Consider the following 13,751-nt stretch of genomic DNA (forward strand, 5'->3'; position numbering starts at 1 on the left):
ATCGAGTAGTATAACGTTCGCAGAACAATGCTTTCCAAATCCCGAGAAGAGAATCTTCTCTATTATCTATTATTTGAATGAAAAAGGGAGAGAGAAAGAGAGTTTGTGAATTTAGAATATTTAATGTATGTAATAAATTGAATCATACTTGATAGAATTATGTAACTGATAATATGTCAATACATTTTTATGAATATTTAATATAAATATAAATATATAATATAATTAAGCAGACACTCACCCAGTGTTTATACAGGATGGGTCCAAATTATAAAATAACTCTAAAATAAATCACGGTTATTTTATACATTTTTATAAATGTCAGACAATGCGTTTTTTTAACAAAAAGTAGCAAAATAAAAGTTGTAGAAAATTAAATTACAATATATTATTTATAAGAATAAAAATAAAGAAGTCTCTAAAGAATTTCAATAAAGTTTTCCATCAAATTTTCCAGCAAATAGACACCCTGGCCATTCTGGCAGAAATAAAGAGTTGCAAAGACTTTAGTAAGACAGTTTATAGACCGTAGTGCGCTCGTTCCGTAGCAGACAGCAGATCGTCGTCACGCGAACTCGCCGCAATTCCGCAAAGAAAGGAAAAGTACGCGACGCGAACGATGTGCAATAGACGTCGCGTTATAACGGCACTCTAATAGTAATCGATGTGCGAGCGGGAGAAATGCAAGCGCGAGAAGGAATCGGGAGCAAATGAAATTCACGAGTGACGTAAGTTTCGCACGAACGAAAGCAAATGGAAGGTAAATGCAGACGTTCGAATCGAGCAACACGTTTTAAACACGCTAGACTCCGTCGTCTTCGCTGTATTACGAGTGAAATTATGAGAAATACATTCGATCAGTCGGGGGAACTTAATCGCTTCATCGTCGAGCTAAATTTAGGCTAATGTCGTTTGTATTTGTCGCAACTATACTGCACTGCACGAGAATTTTATATTTGTAATATTCATCATTCAAAAACGCGCAGAATTTCTTTTAATTTTCTTGAGAATTCTGGGGAATATGCTTCAAAATTTTCTCTTAAAGTATTATAATTTATTTTATAAAATCTTCTTGTTATAAAAAATTCTTGTTCAAAACGAAAAATATTACATCAATTATATATATAGTAAAAGGAGAGAGGAAGAGAAAGAGAGAGAGAGAGAGAGAGAGAGAAAATCTAAGCAAAGTACTGTCGAGAGTCATTCTCAAATGAACACTAAGCTTAAGCGGCAGAGATATTTTCTTTTTTTTTTCTTTTTTAAATATAAAAAAATTAAACATAGAACTTCTAGAATTCTTTGAGGAAAAAAGAAAGTCGAAGCTCCATCAATTGAAATTCCGAAAGAACTGGTTAGCAACATAAAAGCAATTACTTTTAAATATTAATTGCAAGCGCAAAATAAATATTGCGATAATAATAATTAAGAAAGAGAGAGAGAGAGAGGGGAAGGTGAGCACGTAATAAAAATTCAAGAGAATATATCCTCTAGATTCGAGATCTCATTCGCGGCGAGCGTAAACGAGTCGGATGTGTGCGGATGACAAGTAATCTCTCTCCGGGAGAACATTACGTCATATCTCTCTCTCTCTCTCTCTCTCCACCGCGGTACAGTTATCAGAACGCTCGCACACGGTGAATCTTACGAATGGCATATATGTATGCGTATATATGTGTATTAGAGATGTTATGCATCTGCTTTCTGTGCGAAATTAAAAATAATGTCCGAACAATATTCCGCTATTAAAGCTGAACTGCTCGAGGTGCCGCGAGCAGAGCGATTCTTCAGTCGCGCGACTCGTTATCTTTGAATCAACGTATTATTATAGGTCGATTAATTGTGTAATGGCTCATTTGCTAAATGTCCTCTATAAATCACGTTCATTTGAAAAAATCAATAGTGCAGCTATGACACTGTCGACATTTGCATAAGCTTATCGCGCACCTCGATCCTACAGTTATTCGGACAGAATGTGATTTGCGTCGTAAAGAATAAAAAAATTTCAGCATGACAAATGCGAAAATGTAAAATGACAAATGTATGTGTGCACGTCGGCGACTTTCCATGGGTCACCGACAGATCTCTTCCGTCTTCGTTCCCATATATTCCCATTTCGCTTTCTTTTTCTCCTCTCCGCATCTTTTTCTCTCTCTCTCTTTTTCTCCCGCACGCATCCCTCTCCCTTTCCCCTATTCTGTTTCCACACTTTCCCCGCCGGTATCGTTCCATTCTAACTCGTCGCTTCTCCTTCTTCGTCGTGTCTCGGATCTCTCCGGTTTGTCGCAGCGCGCATTTTATATTGGAATATGCTGGATCGATATCATATATAATATGCATCTAAAAAACGAGATAGGTATGTAGGCGAAAAATGAGGGAGATATCTTGGATAACTTGGATACTCTTATTTTAAAAAATCAAATTCAAACGTTAATTATGCGTTAAATGCTAATTTTTATGTCGTGTTAATTTGCGAGTGAATTTTTTGAATTTATTGCTCCCACCAATTAACAGGAAATTGATTTTTATTAAAGGTGAAACCTTTGACTTACATTATGCTCGCATATTTTTCGATTGTTTTTTCTTTCTGTTTTTAAATTAAACAGTGAGCAATAATTTTAACATATCTCGAGCAAATATTTTAAAATCGAAGAAAAATAATTAATTGCGCTAAATTGAAAGATTCTCGATTATTTTGTAAACTTATTTCAGAACTGTGATTTATTGTTCGCGAAATTTTAAATTACAACAATAAATTCACACTTATTTACCGCCATACATCTAAATCTAATTTCTCTGGAGGTGCCAGATTAAAGATCTTGAAATATATGATCACTAACACTAAACATACATGCTAGTTATAGACAGATCATCTAAACATAGTTTATCATTGACCGGCTTTAAACTTCTATGTCTCAAAATAATGCAAAGCGGATTATATTGCCGAGTTATTATGCAAGTTTATATTACCGTGCAAATATAAGTAATAAAGTTAAATATATATGAATATCAAGTAATATAAATTATTAAAATTATAATTATTAAAATTATATTAATTATAAATCAGATGCCTAACAAAAATTGTTATTATGCATTAAATTAAAAATTATTCAAATTATGTTGTGTTTAGTATCAACCATAAAAAATCTCATTAATCCGTTGAAATTTTAAAAAAATTAAAATAAAAAATAAAAGAATAAAATTTTTGGATAAAGAATATTTATATTTGTGAATTGCGAATGGATAGAGATAGATAGAGAAGCAGATTGTAAAAGATTTAATGTGATAGTAAAGATATTAAAAGTACATAAAATAAAAACATTTAAAAAAAAAAAAGTGTTTGTTTTTTCGCAAAAAACTGTCTTTTCTAGTATATAGTACAACAAATTTTTTTCTATTTTTATCTCTATTTACTCTTCTATGATACTTACACGCAACACTCACTCCAGAGAACATCGTTAATTACGCTCGTCCGACATTAATCACCAAAATACGATCGATTGAAATTGAATTCACAAAATGTTATCACGTTAACAAAAACTATATATGTATGCATTATATAAAAATTGTAGTGTTCATTTACAACTAATTGTAATTGTAACGAACACGTAAAGAATGAATATTGATTGTATTTTGACGGATAATACGATTCACGGGAGCTGTTCGCGTTGTTAAAGAAGTAACAACTTGTTATTCCTTTCGTTTGAGCTACGCGAGAATGTCGACAATGCGACCACGTATAAACAATCTATACGTGCCCTATACGCTACAAAATTTCGACATTGTCGTTTATACGCGCTCGCTTTGTTGTTATTTTTGCGACGAGACTCGAACGGGAAAGTAAGCGCCGAATATATATCGTGTTTATACTTTTCATATTTTTTAAAAAGAACATTTTATTACAATTAATTATAATAAGAAACAATAAAAATTATTATATATATAACAATAAGAATTATCATATATATATATATATATATAAATAAAATACATGTGTGTTTGTGTGTACACTATCCGTTTGCCGTATAATCGTGATCTTCGCCTTCTTTCATCGCAATATAAAATAAAATCGTGTGATTAACGTTGATAATGTTATGGAAAGTGCCGTGTGATCATCGTATTCTCGTGATTTATGCTTGATCGTAATTAAACGTGTTTTCGCAAGTGAGTCTTGTGTGAGTGCCATAAAGGAGCGTCTAAGGAAAAGAAGATCCGGGAGAGACATCAGCCGATGATTGGTGAGTAATATATGTGTATAATTTTGTTAATGTATTATTCGTAAACTTAATTGCTCACTTAGCTTCACGGAAAGTACTGTAATCACTTTACATCATTTTGAGACATTAAAGTTTAGAATTGGCCAACCATTACAGGCTACATTAGACGGTCGCTTGTCTGTGAGTCACACATACGATAGTATTACTGATCGCACACTTTGAAACTTCCGTTAACCTGACACCTCCATCAACAGAAATTCAATTCGGAGGTACGGCATAATTAAGTGCAAATTTATTGCTTTGATCTTAAATTTCGCGAGTGGTATATTATTAATAAATTCGAAACTAGGATATCTCAGTCATTTCGGGAAATAATAATTTGATATCAAATTGTAAACTATTCAATTTTTATCGTTTTTATATCGTTAGATAAGATTCCGTTTCGGGACACAACAATTAAATCTTTTCGGAATCTACTTATAATATCTTAAAGCAAATAATTGAAAATTAATTCTGATATCATTATGAGCTCATTTATTTTTCGCTATAAATATTTTTCAAAAATGGAGTAATTAATTCAGCATCCTTATCAATTTTTTGCTAATTGGTGGAAGCAAAAAATTAACTAGCATTAATTAATTAGCATTAACTTGATTGGGTCATGTATTCAAATTTGATCTGAATTAACGAAGATGAGGAAGACGTGAAATCTCGAGGATATTCGCGCCGCCGCGCGACAAACTCGCGCGGAAACGACGGAAAATAAATTAATTAAGGGCGCGACATCACACATATCGGCACCGGATGCAAAATTATATCCAACGCAGCGAAGAGAAAGCCGTGAATGTGACGGACGCGCGACTGCAAAACTTCATTCGAGTACAAGGTGAAGAAAAAAAGAGCTCTACTCTTGCCTCAGCAAAACTGTCGTTGCGAGAGAATGATCGAACTTCGCAATCATATCCAAGCATCACGATAAAATTTATTCTATCGAATAAAAAGATCATAAAGCGCAAAGATCAGATCTAAAATTAAAATTTAGTATAACGTAGTCATTTTAATATGCTGTTTTTAATGGATTTTATAAAATCACTTTTCTCAAATTTTAAAATTTATTTATAATCAAATATATTAAATTTAATTTAATTATTTTTGTATGTTCCAATTAACGCGTTAATTCTTTGCATTAATTAAATATAAATTTGAATTATGAAATGTAATAGGTGGATGCCGCATTATGATTCGAGCTTCTTAATTTCTAATTTTACAAAATTTACAATTGTCATTTCAGTATAGGTTTTCAACGACTGAAAGCTAACTCGAAATTCTAAAAATCGTCAACGATATTTTTATCCTACATATTCGAAAAATTACTGCTGCCTGGTAATAGGCATATGTCCTTCGTTATATCCCCCGGTGCATTCTAATTTCTCGCTTTGACTTTCTCTAAAACCGTCCGTCCGTCCGTCGGCCTGCCAGCCAGCGTCTGTGTCTCGTCTAACTGCACGAAGAAAGAGATGAAAGAGAGAGAGAGAGAGAGAGAGAGAGAGAGAGAGGCGAGCAAACTATGCGGTTTGTACACACAGGCGGCCATCTTTCCTCATGCTCGGAAAAGAAGAAGGATGGACTCGCCTGACGGAGTAGCCAACACAGTGCGGAGAGTTTACGCACACATATTGCAAGAACGCAATGCAGACCAACCGACAGGTCGTTACCTGAAAAGGATCAGACGTACGTCCGGTTTCGCGCGCGCGGCCAAAAGTTTAAAGTTAGCGGGATATATGCTCGTAGAAAAAAAAATAAATAAATAAATAAATTTCTCCTCAATTTTGTCAGTGTTTCGTTCTTCTTTCAATTTTGGAAAGAAACAGTGGGAATAATTTAAGTTTATTTCGTTAATACCATTAATAAGCGATATTTTAATCTTTCTAGAGATATTCCTCAATGTTCGAAATCGGCAAAAAGCATGTTTCGTTATTCGCGATTAATTGTGGATAATTGAAAACAACGGTGCTCCTATTCTAGGTCATACTCTTAATATACACGCATACACGCTATGTAATAAATGTTGTTAAAGTAGCGTAAAATATTATTGTAGCATAAATTATAAGATGTCTACTTAAGGAATCTTGTAAGATAATTCGCCGAAAATTTCCTCAGATACTTTTGTTCAATATTTCAGGTAACGGGAATATTTTTAAAGATTTTTTGAGTGCAACTTTCTTAAATAAGTTTTTTATTGTGTGTATTTTCTAATGCTTTCCACCATACAAAAGAAAAATAAAGAGCCATTTAAATTTAAAATACTAGATCTGAAAATGTACTAAAAAAGCTGAAAAACTTGCGTAAAATAAATATTTTATGAAACATTTTTATTTCTTTATCATTAAAAATTACAATAAAAAATATATATTACATATATAGAGTGATATAAATATATTTATTATTTATTTTTTTTTTTCAATCAATAGTAGAAACTTTAAATGATACTACTACTAATGACAAACTACTAGTGTCGCCGAGAGCTGTAGACATATTTATTTTTCAACATTTTCATGAGAAGGAATGTATATTATCGCAATGTATAATGATGAATTAATTAATTTATTGCCAAATTCCTTCCGTCATGTTTATTGAGATCTATAGAGGACGCAAAAGATCACTCTATCATTATATATCTCATTCTTTTATTAAAGCTCAATTTAAAAGTGCGTTTACGCCACAAACCAACATAATTTTTTTTTTTTATATAACAATATATTTTTGCGAGTAATTTTTACTTATGACGCGTATATCCCAAATCCGCAACGTTACTTTTCACGACTCATATACTTAAGATAGATTCGACTACATATACATAACATAGAAGCAAAATTATCAAAGAAAAAATAAAAAAAAATTTCCAATAAAGTTCTATATGTGAGAGTTTCAGATTTTCTATGTTTTTCCAAAGAATAGACACCCTGTTTTCGAGTAAACGCGAAACACAAACAATCCCGCGTTCGATCACGCTGATCGCCGGCGAGAGGAAAAATAAAGAAAGATGTAAGAATAAGGAAAAGAAAAGGACTCACCGGTAATGACGTCAGCCGTGGAAAGCGAACCGGATCCAAAGTTTCCCGCGGCAGGTCGATCCGCCGGCGCGGACGCGGCGATTCACCGGCCCGGCCTGGCCGGGCGTGAACGACGTCGACGACGATTCCTTCGTGCGGCAGTCACGACGCACACACGCGCGCCCTGACACATATGTACACACACGCGGGAACGCCGGCAGTGGCGCGTATCCTATTTAGAGAATTCAATCGACCGGTCAATCCGTAAGACGACTCGCACCACGTCACACCGCAGCATAATTCGCGTCTCGTGCGCGCGCGCGCGCGCGGAGGACACTCGTCGTCCCCTTGGCCCGCTTTCTCTTCCTCCTGCGCGTCTCCGTCGTCTCGCACTTGCGTGTATTTACTTCACCCTTCGTCGTCTTCTTCTTTTCTTCGCCCCCTTCCCCTTCTCTTTTCCTCCTTTACTTTGCCTGTCGCACCCGCGCACTGTCACGCGTGCAACGTGCACCGTCACGCGGCACCACACACCCACGCATAGACACCGCCCGAAGAAGAATCACCTCACGTCTCTTTTTTCTCTTCCTTCTCGGTCTGTTGTTCGCGTCGCCGCTTCCGCTGCGATCTCTGTGGAAAGGATGGGAAATGTGTCGAATTAATGCATCCGCAAGATCCGTAACGAACGTCGCGCGGCTGTCTGGAGCGCGAGGAGAACGCACGCAATTCGCGCCTCACTAAGCGCATGCGCGCGCGATGAACTTTACGCGGTGTCATCGAGCGCGAAAAACCGATTTGTGACGTGACCGATTCGAAAAGCGAAGGAATCTTTCTATGACTTTTTTTCGCTCTTCTTTTATAAAATATTTTTCAAGGACATTTGCTCTCTCTTATAAAGTTTCGTATTTACTTTTCGTTTCTTTTTCGTAAAATTTATTCGATTTTGATTAATTATACAAGTAATGCATATTCACGTAATTATCTCATTTGCATCTCATTTCTATAATCCATCATGCCCGTATATTAGCGATATATACCATCGTTGTTTATCCTATTATATCATGTTTATTTTCGATCGAATGAGTTTGTAAATCGGAAATGATAAATTTAGATCCTGACCACACGCGGACGCCAAATAATTACGAAGGGTCTCGGTTTCCTAGATTAGTACATCTCGATTACGCAACTCCACCCCGAGTATTTTGAATCGCGTCGCGCTGTCGTCGTCAGCTTCGTTTTACGGCGAAATAACCGCGAGACACGCGTTGTTTAATCGAAGAGCGTTGCACCGACTCGACCAGCTCGTGTATATGTACGCGTCATTACATAGAAGATACACGCGCGCTGCACGTGTTCCGCGTGGAATAGAGGCACTATTAATATCGAAGTACGTGCCAATATATGTATCACAAGAAACGATATATCTCTTTCTTTCTCTCAATACGAATGTAGCAGATGTTCAGTCTTCAGGAAAAGATAAATTATTAATTTTAATTTAGACAATTTAATATCCGAATGTTTACAAGACGAATAGAAGAAGCGCGTGCACAGTAATTAAATATAGGAGCGTTTAATTAAGAACATGTATCAATAATTGTGAGTTTCCTATGTTGCGATAAACAATTGTTGGAAAACTCAAATTCAAATTAAATCGCGCTGTAAAAATGCAATTCGGGCATTGACATATTATATTCAAATCGATAATCGTTTTTATCTCGTGTACATGTATATGTTTCCTCGCATTCTTCCTAAAACATTCCGTTCAAAGATGAACTAAGAATCTTACAACGTATGGAATCTGTTAGGCAAATTCAGAATTTCTCCGATTCCGTAACTTTTCGATTCGGTCAACTTAATCGTAAGGCGAGACACGCTGTCGCCTTCTCAGTCGGCCGTTTGAGAGCCGACTGAGCCTATATCGGCGATGACGGACGATTAGACGAGGCGCGCTGTCCGCTCGACTTCCGGTTCAGCTGTTCGCACAAAGGTCCGCATATTTCTCCGATCCGCGTTTGTCGGCCTCCTCGCGCGCCGTTGGTGCACCGTCGGCAGCGGTTTTGTTGCGTCCGTCGTTCGTTTTCCCTCGGTACACTTCGTCTCGTTCTCGGTTATCCCTACCATTCCACCGCCCTCTCTTTCTCTCTTACACACTCCTATATACGTCCCACTCCGTTCCCCTCTGCTAGTAGCATTCAAGGTAGGCGCACCTCGCGCGCCCGACAATTTCCTCATTGACCCGCGCACCTCCTGCGCTCTGTATTCCACCTGCGACTCGTCATCGCCGTTATTAATATCGTCCCCGTTGCCGTCGCGCCACGGCGGAGAGCTCGTTATCGTTCCCACAACGGAACCGCGCGCTATCAACGTTGCCTATGTTTTCATCGTCGGCGATCGAGCCCCGCTAATTCCCCCGGACAAATTTGAGCAAGAGGTACTCATCAAAATTAATGTGACTAATAAGTTTTCCGAATAATCAGCGATCAATGATTGATGACCGAATAATTTACGATAGTCATTAACAAAAGGAATTGCCAGAGCTAAGATAATTGTCGATTTCTTAATCTTATGGAAATACGTATCCTTGTCATCCTGATTGGATCGACAAATTAACAGATAGCTATGTTAAAAAAATTTAAATATACTGAAAATATTTCTTTAAATAAAACTTTGCATTTAGTAAATATAAATGAGATGTTTTAAATTAATCGTTTAGAGAAATTAAAGTTGTTTCAATACAATATCATTTATTTTACGCGCGATAGTTGTTACTTGTATGATTACTAAAATTACAATCCTATCATTCGATCGGATTTTGCGTCATCTTATGCTTTCTACGCAGAAGCGAAAAGAAAGAGAAATGAGAGAGAGAGAGAGAAAGCGACAGGAAAATGCCGAAAAACATTCGCGAAAACACACTCGTAGAAAATCGTGAAACAGCCAAAAGTCCGAGAAGGAAAACACTCTCGGTCCCGTGATCGCGCGCTTCCGACAAGATTCCAACGAATGGTGTGAATCCTTCTCTCCTCTCCTTCATCCGCCTTTTACGCGACCAAACGACGCGCCTCTCTCGATACCCTCTGCGTGCCGCCGCCTCCACGTTTCCTTCTTCTCGCCGTCGTTTCCATCCAAGTTGGCGAGTGCCGACCTCAGTGGCCGAGAATTTCCTCTCTTCCAACACCAGCAGTAATCCCTCCTCCTGTGGAACAAAGTACGATTTCTCGTTAAGGCGTGTTTCACCGATGCCAATTGACGAAAAATAAATAGCGATTAGCGAGGGAGTAAATACTTCAGGAATTGAAATAATTGCGATAACGTTAACACATCGTCCTTCCATTCCTTTTAGATTTAAATTTTTATTTTTATTTGAAAAAAAATGCGTTCCTTATAATTACATATTTCGATTTCGTAGCTTCTAAAATTCTCTCTCTCTCTCTTTCTCTCTTTGGTAAAATTATTCTAATCAGGAATTTTTTTTCTGTTTCTAAATATATTTAAAATGCAAATGATAAAGAGAGAGAGAAACGCTTGAAAATAAAAGTAAATGTCATTAGTCTCTTGATAATCTGACGCATATTGTGCGTGAACGCGCGCATTTGCATATAATTAATGCGGAAATTTAGAAAGGTTCGCTGCAATCACGAAATGAATATTACACCGAGATTTCCATTGACTAATTCGTCCGCTTCTTTTCTTTAGAACAGCGAATACTTGCGGAAACTAATTACGTTACAGACTGAGCGGTGCACACGATAGTAACCGGTCACGCGATAACGAAACACTTGTAACTTCACAGAGCATTCTGCGTTTCGGTCTCTCTATTTTCCGCGCGTAATCGTCGGCAATTAAGACCCGTGTATTTCCACGTACGCTAACTATAAATGAAGACGAATTAACATGCAAATGAATAATCGAACGTGAACCGATGTAGGAGCAAAAAAAGAAAAAAAAAACAGAGATGCGCATTGTTGCTACCATCGATTTAATATAGCATCATTACATGCTCATTATTTACAAAGTTGAAAATACGCGATGTGGTAGAAAGAAATTACGATTGCGTCAGGTTTAGGATAAGTGTTCGATAATGGCCGGTTATTGAACCCACCACTGAACACGGTTTATACATCCAGACAGTGTGTAGAAATATAAGACGCAAATAAAGTAGAAATAGATAGAAATGACATGTACAAAAATATAACAACATATTATTTGTGAATACATGAAGAAAAAAATTTTTTAACTTTACACTGTTGCTAAAAGTTTAATACTTAATTATATCTCCTCCCTTTAGAAAGAGAGATAAATAAACGAGATATTACTTTTGTATTTTCGAGGATGAAAGTACGAGATAGTAGCCAGAAAATTCTCTCCCCTCGATAGAATTATTAATATGTCAAATTTATTTAGCTATTATTATCAGTTTTAATTCAACTTCTCTCTCCTCTCCCGCTCCTTTACGAGACTTAGATTCTCCTCAATATTTCAAATTAAAGTTTTAGCAAATAGAACATTCTTTTGCTGCTGTAACCAAGATATCGTTAATAATAATCGTTCAGAAATTTCGCGCATGGAGATGAAAAAATGTTTACAAGAAAAATTTGCAAAAATCTCGGATACAGCGTTCGTTACGTCGTACGCATAAAGAAACGTAAATCGTATATTTTGCAGGAAATCCGCAGCAGCCGACAGAGATACGGCAATTACGTCGGGATACGTGTACCAAGCACGCAATGGGGGCGCGATCGATCCTCGCGCAGTGGGAAATACTGCGGGAGAAAGCATCTGACACGCGTTTTGAATTGCGCCGTCGGTGCCGTGTCGAAGGGACCCGGGTCGATTCGTCTCGCGAGCTTGAAATAGGCGACAACAACAAAAATGACAAATATCAGCTGTACGGGAGTAGTCTAGCTCTCTCGATCGATTCCCTCGTTACGCAGCGCAAAAATAACGATCTACGATCGTCGAAATGTTTTCCTAATGCCTATTAAAAAAATACAGGGTGTCTATTTAAATTTTGTAAAAAAAAATTTTTTGGAAATTCCCTGGATTTTTGGATTATCCAGATACAAAAGAAATCTCGGAGAATTTCAGATTTCTCAAGGAATAGACACTGTGGAATATAATAACCAATCTGCTCTAAAATAAAAACATTTATCGCGTCGAGTACAAAATGAAGCGCATTTAATGGTTTTGTAAAAATTAAATTTTTCTAAAAAAAAAAAAAAAAAAAAAATCGATTCGAAATTGAGAAGAATATATATAGAAATGCGCGAGGATATATATAGAAATATTTTGTATGCACGATAGCGAAAAATAAACGGTTTTTTTTTTCTCTCTCAGTAGTTATCGTTAATTATGTACGTGTTGAAAATTTTCTTGAAATCTAATCGTACATTTCGTATCATTATGACTCGTGCGCTACAAGCTGAGTCATCGTGCACTGTACATATTAATGATACACTTGTTCGTCCACCTTGAGAATATTTCCTTTAAGATACATTACGCATCCAGCTCTCTCTACTATCTATTATGATTCGGCAGTAATACATATGTATTTCATATTTGTTTATTCAAAGATGGTGAGGAATAATATAAAAAAATTTTAGTTCCGAGTATTTAATAATATCGAATACAGCTGTACAAACTTCCCCTCCTACTTGATAAAATCTTTGAGAATATTAATATTTCGGTATCACCTGTCCAATAGCAATTAAAAGATAAAAAATTTCTTAATTGTATAATATATTTATAAAACGCAACATTTTTTTTACTTTTTAAAGAATAAAAGAAAATCTCTCGAAACATCTATACATTTTATTATCTTTTAAGAAAGCATAGACATATGTATACAGATACAATAATGATGCTAAAAAGATATTATATGTATATATTGCTACTAATTATCTATTTTGCTGCTATCAAAGATATAAGACGATTGCTAAGACTGGTATCGAAGACGAGGTGCACCTCAATAATCGCGGTTCACATATAAGCAGTTCTCTCTCTCTCTCTCTTTCTACGTGTATATTACTGAGCGGAAAGCTCTTTCGTAGTGACGCGGCCAGACTGGAGGACATCTTATTGGCCGGCTAACGTAAACACGCGTATGAGCAACACCCCTTGTCTCCTTACATCATGGAGTCCAGATATCTCTTCCGATCCGCGCTCTCCCCCCGCTACCCCGCTACCCGCAGCCGCCGTACACATCCCCACTCTCGCCTCTAGCTTCACCCATTCACCGTTCGTGCGCAGCGTCTCGCATCTCCTTCCCACCCTGACCGCAACCGCGTTCCCCTCCCTCCCCCATCTACTCCAATCGGTCCCCGAGCCCGGCGAAGACTACTCCACAGTCGCGGCTCTCCTCCCTGCTGCTGCACAAACAACACGCCACACGCATGCGAGTTCCACTTCTCGGCGTTGCTGCATGGAGAGAGAAAGAGAGAGAGAGAGAGAGAGAGCTCATTCCCTCTGACGACGAGCACAGAGGTGG

General features: G+C 36.9%; 1 protein-coding gene across 12 annotated transcripts in view; it reads right to left on the reverse strand.

Annotated features, from left to right (window-relative positions):
• The window catches only part of LOC126859476 (protein split ends-like), an 80,150-nt gene that overhangs the window by 51,908 nt on the left and 14,491 nt on the right, over positions 1-13,751 (reverse strand). For 5 of the 12 annotated variants that reach the window (XM_050610884.1, XM_050610810.1, XM_050610908.1 and 2 more), the window contains exons 2-3: positions 10,181-10,460; positions 7,289-7,894 (exon numbers count right to left, since the gene is read on the reverse strand). The gene's annotated coding sequence lies outside the window, so the exon portion shown is untranslated. Of the gene's footprint in view, positions 1-7,288; positions 7,895-10,180; positions 10,461-13,393; positions 13,493-13,751 lie in introns of those variants that run through there. The other 7 variants (XM_050610855.1, XM_050610837.1, XM_050610827.1 and 4 more) reach the window with 3 other exon arrangements.

Source organism: Cataglyphis hispanica, chromosome 1, assembly GCF_021464435.1.
Source record: "Cataglyphis hispanica isolate Lineage 1 chromosome 1, ULB_Chis1_1.0, whole genome shotgun sequence".
NCBI lineage: Eukaryota > Metazoa > Arthropoda > Insecta > Hymenoptera > Formicidae > Cataglyphis > Cataglyphis hispanica.